The sequence below is a fragment of the Synchiropus splendidus genome, chromosome 11 (assembly GCF_027744825.2).
Source record: "Synchiropus splendidus isolate RoL2022-P1 chromosome 11, RoL_Sspl_1.0, whole genome shotgun sequence".
Taxonomy (NCBI): Eukaryota; Metazoa; Chordata; class Actinopteri; order Syngnathiformes; family Callionymidae; genus Synchiropus; species Synchiropus splendidus.
In genome coordinates, this window is record NC_071344.1 from 11,684,532 (window position 1) to 11,705,203 (window position 20,672).

General features: G+C 39.9%; 1 protein-coding gene across 2 annotated transcripts in view; it reads left to right on the forward strand.

Annotated features, from left to right (window-relative positions):
* lingo2 (leucine rich repeat and Ig domain containing 2) overlaps positions 1-20,672 on the forward strand; it is a 212,066-nt gene that overhangs the window by 63,731 nt on the left and 127,663 nt on the right. For both annotated transcript variants that reach the window (XM_053879055.1, XM_053879056.1), the window contains exon 3: positions 10,507-10,600. The gene's annotated coding sequence lies outside the window, so the exon portion shown is untranslated. The remainder of the gene's footprint in view (positions 1-10,506; positions 10,601-20,672) is intronic.

Here is a 20,672-nt window from a genome sequence, read left to right on the forward strand (position 1 = left end):
TTCACAGCTATTGCAGGGGTCACCAACCTTATTGCAACTGCAGGCTAGTCCAAGGCCACTGCACAACCCAGAGGTCAACCACTAGTTTGACATCAGAAAAAAAAAAAAATCACTTCTAAAATATGAATGATGCTGAATGATATTCATAATTGGTGGAGGTAGAGATTTTGAGCAATATTTGCATATTTGATCCACAGCTGGTCCACAGCTGGATCAGATTCCTGCTATGTTCCGACTAAAGGGACAGTTAGTCTTTTCTATTTGATAACTTGTCCCTGCTGAAATAAATCGATTGAGAACTGGTGTGGTTCGAGTTTGAGACATTTATATGACATGACTTTGTGTGTCGATAGGCCCGAGCTTTTATTTAAAAAAAAAAAAAAAAAAAAGTCTTCAGAGACTAGTACTTTGGATGGCACTCTATGCGATGTAGTCTTTGGCTTTCAACAGCCATTTCAAACAAACCTCATGTCATTTCCATGTTGAGGGTGCCACCTACTGAGCTGTCAAAAGGACGTGTCATGACACTGTTTCATGAAACCTCATCAGCTAAAATCCATTGCTCATACTGCGAAGTATCTTTCACAGACAGGTGGAAGCCGATCTGACTGTCTGAATTATTTGTCTCCACTGTCCTCATATTCCGCCACAAACTCCGATGCGGAAGCCATGAATGAACGTTGGCTCGTGTGCGTGCGTACAAGCGCATGCGTGAGTGCATTTGTCCCCCATAACCAATCCACTACTTGGTGTCGATAAAGCCTCTTGATTTCCACTGAGAATGAAGGAAATTGAAATAATGCAAATGTAACCTGCAGTCATTATACTCAAGTTGACAGAAGATGAAATTAACAGATGGATCCGTTTTGTCTTCTGAGGACTTGAGTCCCTGTGACAGGTGCCATTGATGGTAAAACATTAAAGATGGGCCGAGGGCAACAAAAGAAATACCTGTCAAGATTGAAGGTGCCGGGAAATCAATTAAAAAAGGAGGGAGATAAGATCCGACGTTTCAGCTAATACCAAAAAGATTGTATCGATCAGATGAATGAGGTGTGCTGGTGCAACCGTTCTCCTTCAGCTGCCCGGACCCGACCGCACTGCACCATCTTGTAGGCTGTTCTTTGACAGATGAGTGCAATTCTGATGGATCTCTGCATTGAAAACCCATATAGATAGATAGACAGATAGATAGATAGACAGATAGATAGATAGACAGATAGATAGATAGATAGATAGATAGATAGATAGATAGATAGATAGATAGATAGATAGATAGATAGATAGATAGATAGATAGATAGATAGATAGATAGATAGATAGATAGATAGATAGATAGATAGATAGATAGATAGATAGATAGATAGATAGATAGCATGGATCAATGAGGCCTTTGACACGTGCACGGCCACTATTGCTACTGTTCCCAAAAGTAATTCACGTGTTTCGTGGGGAGAAACAAAACTAGTTAGGAACCTGAAAAGTTGGTTCATGGCTGGAACCCTAAAATGTTGAACCATAATATCATAATGTCAGTTGGCGGATTGGACAGTAACATCTTCAAAGTACATTGGCCAAAGACGCACCTCTTCTCATTTATGTCTCTTTAATGTCAAATAAGAATGACTTAGAAGGAGTGATTCAAATTAAAACTTTGAAAATGCTGTTCAAGTCCTAACATGTTAGAGCCGACAGCGCCATCTGATGGCCGCTGGAAACCAGGCCACTGTGTCATGAAACCTCATCTACCCATGGCTAGTCTCTACATATGTCAACAGAGGGACCTTAGAGCTTTGAGTTGTTTCCCTGCACATTTTATCATAGGGACTGAAATAAAGTCAGTCTTCCTTGTCTGTTAAAAGAAACTAATATTTCAGTACCTCCGTGTGGAAAAATGGACAACAGGAAGCTGCTCCTTTGTATCTATTTCAAGCAAAGTCTTTGTCACTTATGGTGTGTATGTAGAAAAAGGTTGTTTTCTGCAGTGTTACCGCACTGCACTCATGTTTTTAATGTTTTAGCAAGTGGGATGTGGACTTTTTCACAGTTCAAGTTGTGTTGTTGCCTGCTCACAAGCGACTCTTTCTTAGTTTGAGACAAACTAAAAATGATTTCTCCAGCTAAAGAATGTGTACGTCTCTTCACCATCTGTGCTCGGTTTGTGGCCTCAGAAAAGACCGTGACGCAAGATACTCGTAAGGCCAAAAAAATAATGAAAAAATGCTCGCTATTAGCAGTTTGTGTGACAAAAACATGCATTCTTCCGTCAAATGATGTAACACTGTGGTAGAACATCATTACTTGACTTATAACTCGAGTCATGTTGCTCAACCAATGTCAGTATATGACGCCATGTGAGTGTGGATGTGTTGGTTTGGTCCCACATGAGGGTAGACCAGGGTTGTCCATTGTCTTGACAGTGTGTTGAGGGGTAGTGAGTCTACCTGTGTGCGTCCTGTGCTCCCTGAATATTCTTACATATGCTTGACAACCCAGTGCCACTGAGTGCTGCACTCTCGCAGAAACTCAGTTTGTCTGGGGAGAGTTGGCAACCCAGCCTTTTCCAGCTGCTAAACCCCCTCATGCACCGTGGCTCATGAAAACTGAGCGGCACGACACAGCGCAGCATTTCCATAAATCTTCTTTCTTTTCCTTCAGTCTGACTCAATGGAATCCTTTTGATCATATGCAATCCCTCCTCAGTACCTGGCTGTCGACCATTCGTGGCAAACAAATGTCCGCTTGGCTTGAAGAATACTGCAGATATGATTCCATTTATCATTTTGAAGTTGGAAGAATTAGGCTAAGACATCAGCTGCGTAGCTTTGCAACACTAATGAATTTAGCGGAATGTGAGGGATTATGCAGTCAGAGCAGAGTTGTCGCTCGACGTGGAACATATAGCTGAAAACAAGCAACATCTGCTGCTGCTTTCTGCTATCAGAGCTGTTTGTTCTTGTTCATTCCAGAGGCTTGTCTCTCTTTTTTTTTTTTTTTTTTTTTTGCTCACTGCTGTTTCAGCTGAGGAGGAAGTGGGCAATTAACTGGCTGGTGCTATCACATCAGCGGAGCTATGTGATCGAGTGTCCATAGTGCTGGCGCCTTGGGGCTTCAACTTCGAATCACCTCTCTCATTCAAAGCTGGTACATTATACATTCCTAAGGCGCTTGTTTGCCAGAAAATCAAAGTGTCTGCGAGGGGGAGCAATGTCTGAAGTGATTTATGAAACATCAGTCCGCTGTGATCGGACAGGTGCATCTTATAGTCCACCAACATTTGAATTGGATTTTCAGAGAACCATTCTGGATACATTGTTTAGCTCAGTGATATAAACTATACTACTGTCTTGTTAACGTATTCAGTGTACTATTCAGTATGTTTTTAATTCTTTCATACGAACTATCGCACGTTGATCGCGCAACGAAAAGAGCGAGCAGTTGTGAAAATGATTACGCGAATATCAGCTGTGGCACAGAATGTGTCACTAAGATTTTAAGTTGTCCAGCTCTAGCATCTGAGGATATTGCACTTGTTCAGTTAGTAGAGCCGCTTCCCACGTCACTTGACACTGCATGCCTTCTGGTGAGGATCGCTGTTGTTTTTCTGCACAACATTCAGCACTGGAGTCGTGGGTCAAAATCTCAAGGTCGAGACACTGCACATGACTGAGTCAGAAGTGAATGCTGGAAGCTGAGTTGCTATGAGATATGAGTTGTTGCTGGAACAGAGATCAGGATTTTGTGAAGATGATGTGCATGTTTTACATATTGAGTTTATTCTTTTACTTCAAACTTTTTCTTTTAAAAAAACAACAGAAAAAATAACTTACTTTATTCTGCTTTGTTGAAGAGAAGCTCTTGATGTTGGACAGCAATTACAAGTATAAACATAAAAATAAAAATGAAACACTAAAAATTATGAAGTCACATGACCATTGTAGTAGTTTTTTTTTTTTTTTTTTTTTTCATTTATTTCCATCCATCCATTCATCCATCCTCACCTGCTTATCCGTCGGTGGATTGCGGGGGCAGCAGCTAAACTCTGCATCTCCATCTGGTCCTGGATCAACTCCTCAGTCTGGTCCCTGCTGGTTATTCCTGAGACACCTGCAAAAGGAGGTCTCCTGAGATGTCTGAACCTCCTGGCTCCTTTCAACACATAAAGCATAAAGCAGTGACTCTCCTCCGAGTCTTTCCCTACTGACTGAACTCTTCACCCTAACATTAAGGGAGACGTCCGCCACCTATCGAAGGAAACTTATTTCAGCCGCTTGTATCCAAGATCTGGTTCTTTCCATCATGACCCAAAGATCATGACTATATGTGAGAGTTGCAATGAACATTGATCAGTAAATGGAGGATTTTGTCTTTTTGCTCAGCTTGCTTATATTATTTCTGTTTGCTTGTTAGCTCCGCCAACCAGCCAGTGGTCTGTCACTGTTACTCAAAAAGGGAAGTACATATGAATAAACATTTCAAGAAACGTTTTTCTGCACGCAGCCTGTCCTCAACAAGTTTAGAAAAGGTCTCTATTATAGTCCTAACCGTACCGATCATACACAATGTTATCACGAATGTTCCCTTTAAAGACAACAATGGAGTCAGGAGGAGTTCAACTGATGAAACAAAAAAGTTCAAATAAAGTCAGTGGCATACACATATTGACTATCATCATCTACACACAGAGTTGCGGTTCATATTTTGCATATTGTAACCTTTTAAAATTCATGTGTTTTGGGTCAGTTCAGTCAGGAATCAAAACAACACCACAGCACAAAGATCTTAACCTTCACTATGAATCGCTTCTTGGTAATTATTTTTTTTTACTGTTATACACCAAATCCACTTCTTTACATGATGAACAAGACATTTTGACTTTAGCGCAGATGCAAATGCAAACTCGTGGTGAAGCAAAAATAGGCTCAAAGCTTCTCTGCTGACATCTCCATGACCTATGGAATGAAAAATCCATATATACATTTACATAGTGTCTCCCAGATTTCCTTTTGTGCTGAAAAGCAAAGAGTGCTGAACCTGCTTTTTGTCTATTCTGTTTTATTCCCTTTGAAGAAGACATGAAAGGAAAGATGACGCTCTCATTACTTTTCTTTAAAAGTCTCGAGGCAAAATGTTCTGAAGGCTTCATCTCGCTGCACATATTCGAGTGTGTTGGAATCTTCATTCAACATTGTTTTCTGGCAAAACTTGATGTAGAGTATTCTCATGAATTTTGTATTTTTTTAACACATTCCTGCCTGTCATCTATGTGAAAAGCAGAACAAAGATATATATATATATATATATATATATATATATATATATATATATATATATATATATATATATATATATATATATATATATATATATATATATCCTCCTGGTGATAAACTCTTCTTCTTGTAGCTCTCCAAAATAATCATGCTGCAAACCTCAAAGCTCGTATCATCTGATATACATGTCTCCAACAATGGTGTATGGACACAGTATGTAGATGTAGTGAACTTGAAACTGAAATATACCTGTTCTAGTTAAGTCAAAAGAGTTCCACATCCCATCTCTTTTATGTAACGATGACAAAATGCAGCCAATAAGCCTTGACATGAGTTTAGTCTTGTTGACAGCATGGCCTTTTGTTTCTTGGTAAAGACAGTAACTGGACTGAATCGATCTGACTTTGGAGCAGAGCCATTTATCCAAGTCAGTCACAACAGATCTGCGGCTGTCAAAGCCAAAGTCCTCGGAGAAAAGGAACAAATGAATTCCTCCCAGCCTACTTTTGTTTTCTGTTGGGACGATGTCACTGTTTTATTTAAATGGCGTAACATTTTTAATACTGCAGGCGGGACTTAACGTTGAAAATAAATCTGTTTTTTTATAGCGTAAGAATATTACGGATGAACTCGAATGGATGGAATCTTGTTAAAGAATTTTTTAAAGAATTATTTCAGAGAAATAGTTCATGAAGTCTTTCGGACATGCTTATGGAACCACATCAACCCACCCCTAAAACATTGCTAAAGAATATTTATACAAATGTTATGTCAATGTAGTCAGAGTTATTTGGACCAATGCCATTAATCTATATATTAAAACGGGTGAACAAGCAAAGATGATGTCTACAGGGTACATCCAAATTAGACAGAAGGGTGTGACAGTCGAACATTTCCAAGTGACTCCCTGAGAGAGAGGGGGTTGAATAGGAAGGTGAAAATAAAATGGAATTTCTGGGCTCTAACACTTGATATGAAATGGTTTATCTCAGACTCCTCTTACTGCAAATTGAATTTATGCACCCCATCTGTGGTGGAGGTATGTCGCTGAGCAGTTCTGCCTTTGGTGGGATCGCCCATGGAAACCAGGTCGGAGGTCATGTACAAGAGAGAGATGTGAGTCTCTGCGGTCCCACACAAGCGCCAGGCCTTGGGGAGAAGATCGTAGGTGAACCTTGACCTGACTTCCATCAATCACTGCGTGGATTTACCTGCAATTGGATGGACATATGCACCGAAAAAAATCCTTGGAATTATCAGTTGTGTTTGATCGGCAATCCCTGCTAAAATGGTGAACAAAAAAAAAGGCACCAATAATAAGATTCATAGTGAATAACAAATCGACGCTGCTCATTTCACTCATTCGGTTTGTTGAATCAGCAGGCAGAATAGATGCAAGCCATTCTCTGACTTAAACACCTTCCTTCCAATTTAGAACGCCAGGCGTTGATCCTTTTGACCGTGTCTCTTGCTACCTGGGATGTTTCTAAGCCACAGTTGATAATCCTCATGGGGCCCTCATTAAGCCTTTGCTCCAATTAAGCCACACTCATTTTGCAGCGGAACAATTGCTCTGTACCACAGCACACAAATCCTCCCCAACAGTGGATTAGTCGAGATCAGTGGGTGGGATGAAAATAGCAGCAGTGGAAGAAAGCAAGCGCTTCTCTCAGGTGTCCGCAGTTACGGTTCACCAAAGAGGAAGCGCATCAAATGGTGGAGGTTGACAAAATCCCATTTTTGAAGTCAAATGGTTGTAAAACAATGGAGAGTCTTGAGTTGCATTTTTATTGCACAGGGGAATGTGTTTTGAATAAGAGGTCATTTCATGTTGAGGACACAGTTTAGCGCCTTTGGGACAACAAGGTTTGAGGAGACTCAAGGGTAAACCAAAGAACTGCTGAGTTCTCAACTGTCTTTCTATTGTAACCACTGTCTGATCCCACTAGCATTTGAAAGTGGGTCATGGTTCCATACCGAATTCTATATCATAAAAGAAAAGAAACATGTTTAAAAGACTTCATAACTACCTCTTCTCCTGTATTGAATTGTAAAATCCCTTTAAAACATTTAACTGTTGCAGCTACAACTGTTTTTAAAGCTTCCGATACATTTTCTTCCCAAACAAATTGTGCTGACATGTTTGTCTTGGTTGTTTATCGCTAAATTCTAAAACCCTTTTAAACCAACCCATCCTCATGCACATGACATAATATATTGATGTTAGGAAAGTCGACTTCTTTCGCATCCTATACTGAGGCCATACGCAGCCTTCCGCATTGCATAAAGACACGTCGGCATTTCAGTAGCGTGCAAAAGCCACTGTTTCATCAACCTTGCACTACTGTCTCATGGTACCTTATCGACGCATCTCTGGTGTCAAGGTGTTGTCTTTGTCCCTCTTCATTCCCTTTGTGGACAACAGAGTTCACAGTTTTATTCAGTAGAGGAGTTTGGTGTTTAAATATGTGGAAAAGGAAAATACATGTCTCTCCGCCTCTTACATTTCATCCATCGTGACAATAGGAGCCACAGTTAAATGTGCTCCACAAAGTTTGTTCCATTGATCCAGTGTGGTGCAGGTGACATGAAGAAGCTTCCAGGACAAACAACGTAGTGAGATCTGTAGGCAGGAAGAATCAAAGGAAAATGATTTTCAGATTTCCATCATGTTTCTATACTGTTTGACGGATGAGGTCCCACTGAAATTGGTTCACAGGAACTGTCCTGAAAGATATGAATGTTTAAAATGTGAACTTGTTACTCTCACTCGTGTTAAGGAATACATGGTGCAAAAGTTGCCAGGAGTTGAAGCATATTTTTTATTTATATTTTATTATGTGTGATAAATTATTCAGCCTCAAAAACGCTAAATTGAGTCATATACTTCCAAGCGAACTGGTTCACACTCATTAAAGTGGAGTGTAGCGGCTCAGATGTTTGTCACCCTTTTTGGCAGATTCAGTTTATCCCACCACACCAGAGTTTACAGTTTCTGTGCTGCATCTGCGGTTGGTGAGTCCTGTGTGGTTACAGGCAGAATACAGATTGCCACGAACAGTACATTCTTAAATCTCAAACGCTGCCACCACTTATGTTCATTAGCAGCAAACTGATGCATTCGGTTCCCAAATCGCCAAAAAAGGAGTCCTTCATTTGTGCAGAACACTGAACTGTGGGGGTTTGGGAATCAACAGTGGCTTTTTGTAGAACATGAGTTCAGGTCCCTGGTAGGATGTGGCAGTAACAAGCACACCATTGTTTTCATTGATGTAAATATTCAGCAATTTAGATTCTGTTATTCCGCTGTTGTGCAGTTGGCTGAGTGCGCTGTATTGACTCCTCTGCAAATACTGCTATTAGGATGAAAAGATCAAAACCACAGCAGGGGAGATGGATTTTTTTTGTTTTGTTTTGTTCTGTTTTTTTGGCAGGCGATATAAAATTTGATAATGTCAAGTAGATTTCTTTCAATATTGGTAATGACTTTTATGTATTCATATATCTATTTAAGCTATTATAATATAAATAAAATAATTGAACAGTTGGACTTTCGTTTAAGTTCCTTAAAATAAACTTGTTTTCATGCACATAATATTGCACTACATTCACTGAAACGATGGCTCTTGCAAACACATATTTCAATATAATGCAGAGTTTACAGTATCACATCACATATCATCATGTACACAGCTCTTGCAGCAGTGAATTAGGAGGGGTTGCATGAATTGTGTCTGTTATTAGTTAGTGTCAGTTATATTTTATTGAAATTGACAAATGTTACAAATGTTATGTACAAAGAATGTGAATGTGTAATTGCAGTATCTGTGGTGAGAAGAAATATTTAGTGAAGCGGATGATAACATAATTTCATCATAGCATTGATTCTTGAATTCACATTCCCTCAAAATTCTAGCTGGTGTAGTATTCACCATGTCATGCATCAAATGCTTTTTTTTTCTTTTCTCATTTTTTTCCCAATAAGTTTTGTCTTCTGATTTATGTGAGCTGAGATGTCAGACCGGCTGCCCTGTCAGGACAGTGAGGGTGAACTTGTGAACATTGTGAACTTGGTTGGTTGGCAGTGCTTGTGCTCTCCTATGTCGCCATGTCTGCTTACTGTTAATGCCAAGTTGTGGCGACTCTTGGGTGATTCTGTGTTCTTTCTATCTGGAGTTTGGAGGCAGGCCCATAAAGGTTGAAACAGTATATGTAACCAAAATGTCCTCCACAACTTATCACTGTCAGTGAAAGGTATATTAAGCAACTTATGTTACTCTCTTGTTTCCATTAAATCAAATGCACTTGCATGTACTTGAGTGACATCAGAGAAATTTGTTGGTTCATGGTTGGATCTGACAACACATGGAGCGCATGACGCATAATGTGCAGTGGGGAGAAAAAAATAAAGAAGTTTTGCTTACCTTCAGGTGTGATCTGAACTTGTGGGGAGCATCAGAGGGAGAAGTGCTGAAGCTCGCTTCAGTGAATGACACTGGATGTCAGTTATAAGTCCTAACGTGTCTCTCCTCCTTAGTGACAATACTGAGTCATTGTAACTAGTAATTTGACATGTTATTAAACATAGAGTGAATGGTGTGCCATCCCATAGTGTACCCTACCCCCAACCTCTGTCTTTTGTTCACATGTCGCGGTGCCAATGCGTCAACATGCGACGCTTGAAGGCTGCCTTTGTCAGTGTAGGAAGCAAAAGGCAACTTTCCCAACGTCAATATAAGACGCCATGGCAGTGAAGATGTGTTGCGAATGGCTCCTTTATTATGAACTATTTGCCGTTGCACAAAAAATCTTCGTTGACAAGCGACACAAAAGATTCATGTATTTAATTAGAGCGAAAATTGGGCTTCAAAGTACAAACTTTTCAGCCGTCTAACTATGTGTTGATCTGCAGACCAGACATTTTCCACATGCGGTAACACCATCGCCATCGGCTGGAAGCCAGCAGTCTAATTTTGCACCCCTGCGCTTATATTCCATTGACAGCATGATGATCCACTTCAAGCAGCACTTAGTGGTAATGTGACTTATTACAAAAAAAAAGAAAAGCTCATGTCGCTGTGCATTTAATGTTCTTTCTGGTTCAGCTGAGTCACTGTCTGGGAATGACATTTATCCTGGATCAGTGCACATTCATCTTAGCTCTGATGGTCAAGGTCCTGAACACAGTCCCCATGTCTTCTCTGATTTGTTTTCCATGTCTTTATCTTTCCAGATGCTGGAGTAAGTGAACTGTCATCAGCCATGTTGTGAAGTCTTCTGCCTTCTTTCTACACTGTTTGGATCAGTCAGATTAAAGAGACCATCGGGTAAGACTGTCCTTCTTCCATATTGCGCCATTTTTAGACATGACATACATTTGTGTGAGTCCTATTCTAAACTCTTGCCGTTTTTAAGATGGCATCTAATAACATAATTGACAGTGAGTCATGATGAGCCATGATGGGTATTTGAGTGTCGGTGTTAGCTTGTCGGTATGTTAGCAAAAATTAAAACAAAAAAGGAACTGCTAATCCAGTGTTGTCAGTTATATTTTCATTTACTTACTCTGACTCTTTGGGTGTGAATGTAGAGTAGATGGTTTTCTGTCGCTATTCAACCCAAACTTTCACTTCATGAAACAACGAAAGCCTAAAAAAAAAATGGGTGGTTTTGTGGATGAATGACTTACTTAAATGCATAAATCTTTTACAATATACAAAATATCGGAGACTTACGCCAAATTGGCTCAAGACATATCTTAGTTTTGTCCTTCATAAAAACAATAATAACATAACATAATAATAATCATAATAATAATAACTTACCACGGCTGTTATGATTTACTTAATACATAACATCTGAAATACTTACTTATTCATGCATTTGGCGGGGATTCTGCCATTGTGTATCACTGTCATGAAAGAACAGACTATCCTCAGAAACCGTTCACCAAGCAAATACACCCAGCAGAGTGGGAGCATGTTACACTATTTTCAGGTTTTGAATCTCTGAATAATTGATTCACTCATACAATGTTTTCAGTGTATAGACACGATTCCCCGACTGCGCCCTCGCTGTCTGAACTGCAGTGTAGCTTCTTTGTTGAGCATTTTTTTTTTTTTTTTTGTTAAAAAGTAATCTTTCTCAAAGAGCTTTGAGTCGCTTACTTTGGCAATTAGATTTGGGGCAGGTGACGGATGGGGACCTGAGGTTCTGTTGGAAAAGCTAGGATGAGATTACAAAAGAGAGAGTGCTTTGTATTGAGTATGGGTAAGTTGGATTGCGGCTATGGTACATGAGAATAAACTTTGAACTCGCTGTGAACTCCACCGTTGCCAGTGGGCTTGAGTTAAGTTTAGAGTGTCAAGTTTCCAACTGTAGGATTTCAAGACTTTTTCCAACCAAAATTTGATGTGGTTGCTTATCTGTACGAGACCTTGAATAGTTGACTATTCCATTTCTATATTCGACTTGACACGTTACATGCCAAATGTGGAGCAAATGCCCTCCAGATGAGCTTTGAAATGTGGCCTCCTCATTGGTCCAGCAACAGCCCAACTCCAGTTAGTCTGACTGAGCATCATTTTTGAAGCCATGCCACCATGTCTACCTTGGAACTGATATGTGTAATAGTTTGTGACAGTATAATTACTGTATAATAGCTATTTAACTTTATTAAATCAGTCCATAAACCTTCACATTTATTACCCATTTACTAGTCAACATGTCATTTCTCTCTCCTCTCTTTTGCGGATTCATCTTCCTCTCTGTCTGGGCCACGTTCAGCACGGTCTCAAATCGGCGCATCACACCGTCTCCCGCATATGTGACACATATTTTAACTACTTCTTTCTGTAAAAGTCGCCTGTGATGGTCAAAATGTGCGTATACATTGAGCCAATTCGGGTTAGAGGGGTGACACTTGTATACAGGGGTTGGACAAAAAAATGGAAACCTTAAACACCTTAAAGCTAAAAAAAACCTTTAAGGTGTTTTTCTCAAATATTAAAAAATAATTCTCAAATGCAGTGGAGGGTTCCTGACTCGAAATGTGCTTTGTGGCCCAAAACCTGTGACATGATAACTGCAAACTAACTCAACGGACATTGCAAATGAATGCTGCGTTTAGAAAATACAGAACTCAGCTTGCATTTTCTGCTGATATGAAACATGAAGTGACAGGCCACAACATGTATCTGACTGTACTGTACTTCTTTTTTTTGCTCTTATTTATAATGTTTTCATTGCCCAAATTTTCAAATATTCCTTACATTTAACTACATGAAGGTCGCCCCAAACTGTGATGTCAGTGTGCTGTAGAAAATGTAAACAAGCCATTGCTCTCCGACTTTTGATATCTGCCAAACTGTTATTACACTGAGGCTGTTTTCTTCTCAGTGTTTAGAGAAATCAAAGAAACAGTTCTGCTCTGCGGCAGCTACGGATGACACAGAATGGCGTCATATACGTACCTTTACCCCCCCTACTTTATGCCTGGCTTCAATTACCTATCCTACCAAACCCTTTCATGTCACCTTTTTCCATTACATGAGCAAAAATGTGGTGAGAGACCGGCTTGAAATGAGCGTGATCACATCAAGAAGGGACAGCGCGGAAGAAAATGTGTCTCTCTGAACTCACATGCTGCCGGAAGGCATAACACAATTAGAGTGGAGATTGTTTTTTTTTTTTTTTTTTCTTCTCCTTCCCCCTGCCCATCTGATTTCTGCTCTCACCAGGCTATTCTCTTTCATCAGCTTTACTCTCTTGTATTGTCATAATGTAGCGGACTCTGAGTGCTCTCACAAATCGCTGGTGCTGCTTATCAGTGAAGTGGCGCTGTTTCAAATTGGGTCCATTAATTTAGTTTCTCTACATTTATTCAGAGGATTACACTTTCAGGGGAAAGGGCTGTGCTAGTGGAGAACCCAGAGATAAACATGCGCTTGGTAGCATTTGCTAGAGAAGTATGTGGGACTATCTGACAGTAGCTGATGGAATTACGGGGGCTGAAGTCTACTGGCAACGACTGAATCTATTAAAGAAGAATACTCGAAAAGCTTTAACCAAAACAATTCTTGCTCATTAGCGATGACAAAAACACATCCTCACTCCCAATGCGTCAAATATTGATGTTGGGAAAGTTGACTTTTGCGTCCTATACTGACGACAAAGGCAGCCTTCAGTGTAGCATTGGGCACATTAGGTTTTCAAACCAAGCACCAGCTCCTGTGGGACTGCGACAAGGACGAATGTTGGAGTTAGACAAGCCATAAGCCAAGCCATGTAACAAATAATTCATTATTATTTACACATGCTATACATGGAGGAATAGAAATATCAACATACATAGGTTATTTTTTCAGAAACAAGACTTAGACTTTCTTTATTGTCATTGCACAAAAACATATCACTGTATTTTTCGGTGATGAAACTTTCGGTCTGAGGCCTCCGGTTTCCAAAAACAAAAACTATATGTTCAAAATAAATAAATATCAGATAAAAAAAAAAAAAAAATCGAGTCGAGAAGCTAGTTCTCCCAGTCACAAATCTAGCATGAATTGTCAATACTTCCCCTTTTGCTTCCTTGTTTCCCAGGTGCATTGCTTCTTAACTGACTACATTGCGTTCCACATCGCAGTTCCAGTCGGGAGTCGGCCTTCGCCACACAGCAAAAGATTGGTCAATACTAAACAAAACAGGAACGAACAAAGCCCAAATACAGAGTATGTTCACCGTTGTTTGGCTCATTCTGGAAGGGCAACATCCAAAAATAAAATCATTTGCCACGCACGTACCAAACGTTGGTGAATTTGGAAAATCTATATAGAGTACTACTATTGTTGTGTTGACAGCAAACTGGCTGGATACTTCTACAGCTAGCAGAGCAGAGAAGTTGTCATTCTCAAGCATGTTCACAGTCTCTCTGTGTGTCCGTGGCATGAAGGTTGATGATAGATAAAGTTGACTTGGGAATGGCGACATCCTTCAGCACCCATTGTTTTGTTTATGACCATTCAAAAGTTTTTCAGAAGTGCTTTCCCTGCCAACAAAAGGCTGTTTTGCCAGGTGGGGCATTCATTCAACTTCATCCACCTGTCTTACTCCAAACTGGTATCTTTCCTTTTTGTGCGTTTGAAGTTTGAACAAAACAAAGACGTTTTTTAGTTGACCGCATAAACAGAGGCAGGAAACCTTATTCTAAATATTTCACTGACAACCTGTGTCATGTTTACCAATATGTGTTCTACTTTTGTAATCTATTTATCAAAATAATGTTGCTTCTCATTCCTTCAAGCCCACTGTTCTGCTTTCATTCATTTCAGTTTGAGATTAATTCATTTAGTCATAAAAAAAAACCTAATTTTCTTTCAATTAATGACCTAATAACTACTGCCCCAATTTAAGCAGAGCAGATGTGTTACTTTATATGTCATAATAAAATGTTCAAGCATGACTCCTAAGTATGTAGCATGAAATCGTGTTCTTCTTGGGCTCCGTCAGGAAACATGTGAGAGCCGGATTAAGTGAAGCCTTAATTCCGTTTTTTAATTAAGCTGAGAACGTCAGTAGATATTTCAATTAAGTTGCTGCTGTTGCTCAGGAATTATGCTTTCAATTCTGTGGGAGCTAGAGAGAGGAGGGTAAAGATCAAGAGGCCAATACGAAACATGCTATTAATATATATACATCGGTACTTCGGTTCTCGACCACAGTCCGTTCCAGACGGCCGTTCAAGAAGCGAATTGTTGGAAATCTGAATTGATTTTTCCCATTACAATGAATGGAAAAAGAAATAATGCATTCCAAGCCTTAAAATAGGCTTTTGTAGGAGTGAATGTAGAGTGTGTGCTGCAGGTGCGCTGTTCCTCTATGTGTGTGGCCGCTGCATGTGGGAGGGGTTGCCGAGTGAGTGACGTCTCTCCAGAAGTGAAGAGGTGCCCGGTGCGTGTCCAGCTCTGAATGTGCGCTTCTGTGCAGTTTGGCTGTGACTAAGTCATAAACCAAGTAACGCTCTGTCCCAGACTCGCCTCATCCCTGTCCCAGCTCCAGCCCACAACAGGACATCAAACCCTGGAGTGTGCGCTCCAGCCTCGGAGGTGTGGAGAGCACCTCCCCTGTGACACTCGACCACGGTCCAGTGTGGAGACAGGAAAGGTTTTACACCTCAATATGAAGAAAAAACAGTCAGTAAATGTAGCCTACGGGACACGTCTGCATACAGAGGCTGCGTTATACACAATAACAAAGCGCGTCGTGGGTCAGCTGATCGGTCCACGCACGTCATGTTTTTTTCCGGCTTCTTTCGCGGCCGTTCGTGTTCAGGATTTTCGTTCAAAATCCGAAGCAAAAAAATCTCAAATTTTTTGTTCGATTTCCGATTTGTTCCAATTCCGAGACGTTCGAAAACCGAGGCAACACTGTATGTACTTTATTAAACTAGCTGTATTTATTATTTATATTTCTTTGTTTATCATCAAATGATATTTCACACATTACTGAGTTCGCAACTAAAACATTTAATGAAATTGCATTAGTAAAGGTGTGAAATGATCATTGTTATTATTATCATTAATAGTACTAGTAGTAGAAGAATACAATTACTTTCTGTTATGTCAATGTTGCCAATTGGAAAATCAAAGCAAGTTTTTATTAAAAGACAAAGTTTTGCTGTTTAGAGGGTTTTCTTTTCTGAAGCCAGCAGAGGTGGTTGAAGTGACTGGTCCTTTCATTATTATAAAATTCATAGTCTGCGCCCGTAACCAGTGAAGCTGACTCTCTCTGACAGGAAATGATAGAGCATTAGTCTTCATCAGGAAGTTGCTGGTTTGAATCTCCTGGAGTGTGGGTAATATATGAGCTGGCAAATGATGGCGTATGACTGCAGTGAAGCTTTTAAATAATACAGGGAGGAAGTATGTGGCCAAGGAGTCGGCGGTGGAATCAATAAAAAAAAAAAGACAGCTTTATTTTTGAAACTGTCACCGTCCAAGATGTGTTCATGAAAGAAAAAAGTGTGATGGTGTTCGACGTCAGGGTCACATCTGATAAGAATAATTGGCTGATGGTATCTGCATACCTGATGAGTCTTGAGTTGACATCTTCAAAAAAAAAAAAAATATCTTTTTATAGGCTTTGTGTGACAGCACAATATTTCATCTGGCTATGAAGTGCCTCATGTGGAGATGCCCATGTGGCATGTGCCTAATTATAAAAGAATGATATGCGCTACATGGGAAGAACAATCGTACTTGCATAAACAAAAGTAACTTTTTCTTTCTTCAAATAACCTTCAGTTATTACTGCTGCTGTCTATTTCTGCTATATTTCGAGTTAAGGCTTTCACTTGACAGGAGATATGTGTTGAGAGAATGTGAAGCGTGTATGCAGCGGTTCTTCTGAACGTTTTCTTTCACTACTTTGCCCCATTTTCTCCCACAAAACCTGCTTTTCTGTCAGTACTATGCTCAACTCCAGAGTCACGTTTTAAATCCCACACTTCTTACAGCCTCCAGAGGAGCACCACCACGGAACAAACATCCAGTCTGCCCAGAGACTTTTATGAATTCACCCAGTGGAACAAGCCGTTTCACTTTTCATTGTCTTGTAAAAAGTATCTTTGTGACTGCAGCAATATAAAGCTATCTCATTATAGATTGTGTTGCCTTGTTCATGCATTAATGACCCAAGACTTTAGAACATTACCGTTTGTTTCTTGGTACTTAACAGGCCAACGACCTGTAAAAGAGAAGGAGGATGCTGCAGACTCGGTGCTAACTGGACCCTAGTGCATGTAGAGGCTGGAAACGGGGACACTGACACAGCGAGGAGTTTTATCAGTGGTTACAATAATACACAACATAAAACCTGGCAGACGCGTAGGAGGAGCTAAGAGCATCACCGAGCCTAAATCAGACGCAAACTAGAAATCCGAAACAAACACGGAAGTAAGAAGAAAACAGAAGATGATGGAGTCATACACACTGGTAAAAAAAAAGACTGACAAACAGAAAGTCATGCTGTGGTTCGCATGACTGAAAATGTAGTGGATGAATTCGAAGGTACGGCAAGAATCAAAGGTGGATTACATTGGAGGATACCAAGTTACCAACGCTAGGGAGTCAACTTCACCATTGTATGAGCATGGACCATCTGGCATCACAGACTGGAGCCCGGATGCTTCATTTCAGTAGAGCTGACAGGTGCGCAGATGAATAGAACAAGGAAGTAATACACCGATATAAAAGCATGAACAAAATTGACAGTCTCTCTCTCTCTCTCTCTCTCTCTCTCTCTCTATATATATATATATATATATATATATATATGTATATGTATATGTATATATATATATACTGTGGTGTTGGAGGACATCTTCAAATCACATTTAAGAAACAGGAACAGGAGTTCCTTGACATTTTCGAAGCTCCTGAAGGCTTCAATGTTATCATAAAGCAAAAAACATTTTCCCATGGTCCTGCACGCGATGACTGCCTGTCTCCTTGAATTCATATTTGAAAGTCCTGAAGTCATTTTTTTTTTCATTGAGGCTTGACAGAGGAGTTGAAGAGGCGTTCAATCAATCGAAAGTCAGAGTCATGGACAGCGGACGCTCGATAGACGCAACACATTCAATGATGAGAATTGTATTGATCAAATCGAGAACATGTCATCATGGATTTGTGATTCAGAAAGTCTTTTTTGTTTTAAATCATAATAATTATATAATAGTAGTAGTAATAATAATATAATAACAATAACTACAACAACAGCAATAATAACAATAATAATAATAATAATAATAATGATGAAAAGCAGAGACTTTTGGATTGACGTTGCCATTTCTTTTTCTTCACTGTCCTTCACTCCGCAGGCGTGTAACAACTGACAGATGACTACATGGCGTCCTCACGTCTCCCACTGATTCTTACCCTTTGTAAGAGACAATCTCTGCTCATTAGAAATCACATAATGACTCACCTCTCAAGCAGCATTTGTAATTATGATCAAGTCAATCTAACATGACCAATCTAATGATGCGTTCACCGTTTACCATGCAGAGCTGTTTGTCTGCAACGTTCAAGAGACTGACATAAAAATATGTTTTTCACTTTATTTTCACAATGAAAAGCAGAGCTAATTCTAGTTTGATGTGTTGACAAAATAGTCCAGTTATTGGCAGCCTGTTGTCCTCTAGCCATGATGGCTGGAAAAAAACATTGATAAAATAAAAAAAAAAATTAAAAAGTTTGTACCGCACCATGATAGAGGAGCACAGACTGACATCCTCAAAAAAGAAGAAGTGAAGAAAGAAGAAGAAAAAAGTGCCGTAAAACCAAACCAGAATTATTTTTTTTCAACTGTCTGTCATAGTGGCGTCTGACGGACCCAAGTGCAGGAAGTGGTGGAGAGACGAGGTTAAACTATAAAGATTTATTGGTTGGAGCGAACAAATAAATACAGACAGACAAATGACTAGAAACTAAGGACGCCGGGAACCAAAACGCGGACCGGAAACAACACACAGGGAACGGGGTGAATCTGGAAAACAAGAGAGGCGGATTACAACGACCTACTATATAAATGGGAGAACAGAAAACACACACCTGGAGTTAAGCTCAACGTGGTGGTGCCACTAAACTGAAATCACACTCGCGCACACGAGGGGTAAACTGACGGAAGTATAACTGAAAAGTGAGGCTTAGATAAACAGCTCACACACGGACTGAATTGAGAGTAGGGAAGTAAACACAGGAGTAACAAGGAAGAACAAAAGGCAGCGACAGAATAGGAGTTCAGCGTGGAGGAAAAATCTGGAAAAGGTCAGGGAGTAAAGCGACCACACGGGAGTCTTGGAAGAGTTTTACCTTGATGAAGCGAGAAGCAACAATCTGACAAACAGGACTGACGTTGACAGGTTTATATCCAGGATGAGACTGATGAGGAGATTAATGCCAGCTGTGTTGCCAGTGAAGCTGGAGACAAAGCAGGAACAGGAAACAAAGGCAACCAGGGGTAACAAAATAAAAGCACGAGAGAAAAATACAAAAAGGAACAGACAATAAAGTGCAGACATGACACTGTCAAACCAATATGAAGACAATGGAGCCAAAAGGGCAGCATCTCAGAGCAATTTATGAGTGACAAGCTAAAGGGCACTGTCAGGAAGTTGCCCACTGCGTTTGCTGCGAATGCATTTTCAAGTCCTTATTTTAAATGATTAATTCTCTCCTTTATTTATTATTAACTGAAACATTCTGTTTTTTATTGAAACAAACCGTGCCACCCTTTGAAAAAAAAAAAAAAGTCTCAGTCCAACTTCACGACATAATTTATTTTGAGAGGAGCTTGTTTCAATATTCATCATCAACTCATGCAAGTGGCGAACGTCGTTCTTTTGTTTTCAGTCCATCCTCGCATTAAAGCAAAAAAAAAACAAAACAAAAAAAAACATTTGTTCTTGACATGAAAGCCTCTTTCTCCTCATTAAAAATGTTTGGTTTGACTCCACCAGTGGCCCTGGCCATTGATTACATTACACAATTGGGCTTTATTTTATGGAAATTGCCTTGTTAGATTGGAGGCATGAAACACATCTCTCTGATTATTCTTCTTACTGCAAGTGTCTTATTGTGCTATCAGATTTGAACACATACAATGTTCTACATCACCTTGCAGACCCAGCTTTCTTACTCTTGTTGCCATCTACATGTTGTAAATATATAATGTAATAGGAATACTACTGTTACTGCTACGACTACTACTGATAACAATAACAATAATACTTTAAATGTGTTTTTTTTTACTTTTGTTTTTGCTAAAAATGGTGTGTGCATGCATGTGTGTCTATGTTTAAGCATATCTAACCGAGTGCCATAGGCGTTTGTAGGGCCCTTTTGCTGGGACCCCACTAGCTTAAGCCTATATTTAAGGGTGAAGACTTCAAAATCATTATAATTCATTAGTTTGGTTCGGAGTGCTGGTTAAGGTTAGCCGTTTGTTTTGGATGGTTAGGTGTAGGATGAGAGGGTTGGGTGGCATTGAATGGTCCTCACAAAGATGGTGTGTCTTTCTTTCAGGCAAATTTGGGGATATTATGCTGCAGAGCTTTGAATATACGCTATATTCAAAAGTATTTGCTCACCCATCCAAATGATGAGAGTCAGATGTCCGAATCACTTGGCCTCGCCACAGGTGTATCAATTCAAGCACCGAGGCCTGCAGACTGTTTTGACAAGCATTTGTGAAAGAGTGGGTCGCTCTCAGGAGCTCAGTGAATTCCAGTGTGAACTGTCATAGGATGCCACCTGAGCAACAAATGCATTGGTGAGATTTCCTCGCCCCTAAATATTCCACAGTCAACTGTCAGCTTTACTATAAGAACGTGGAAGAGTTTGT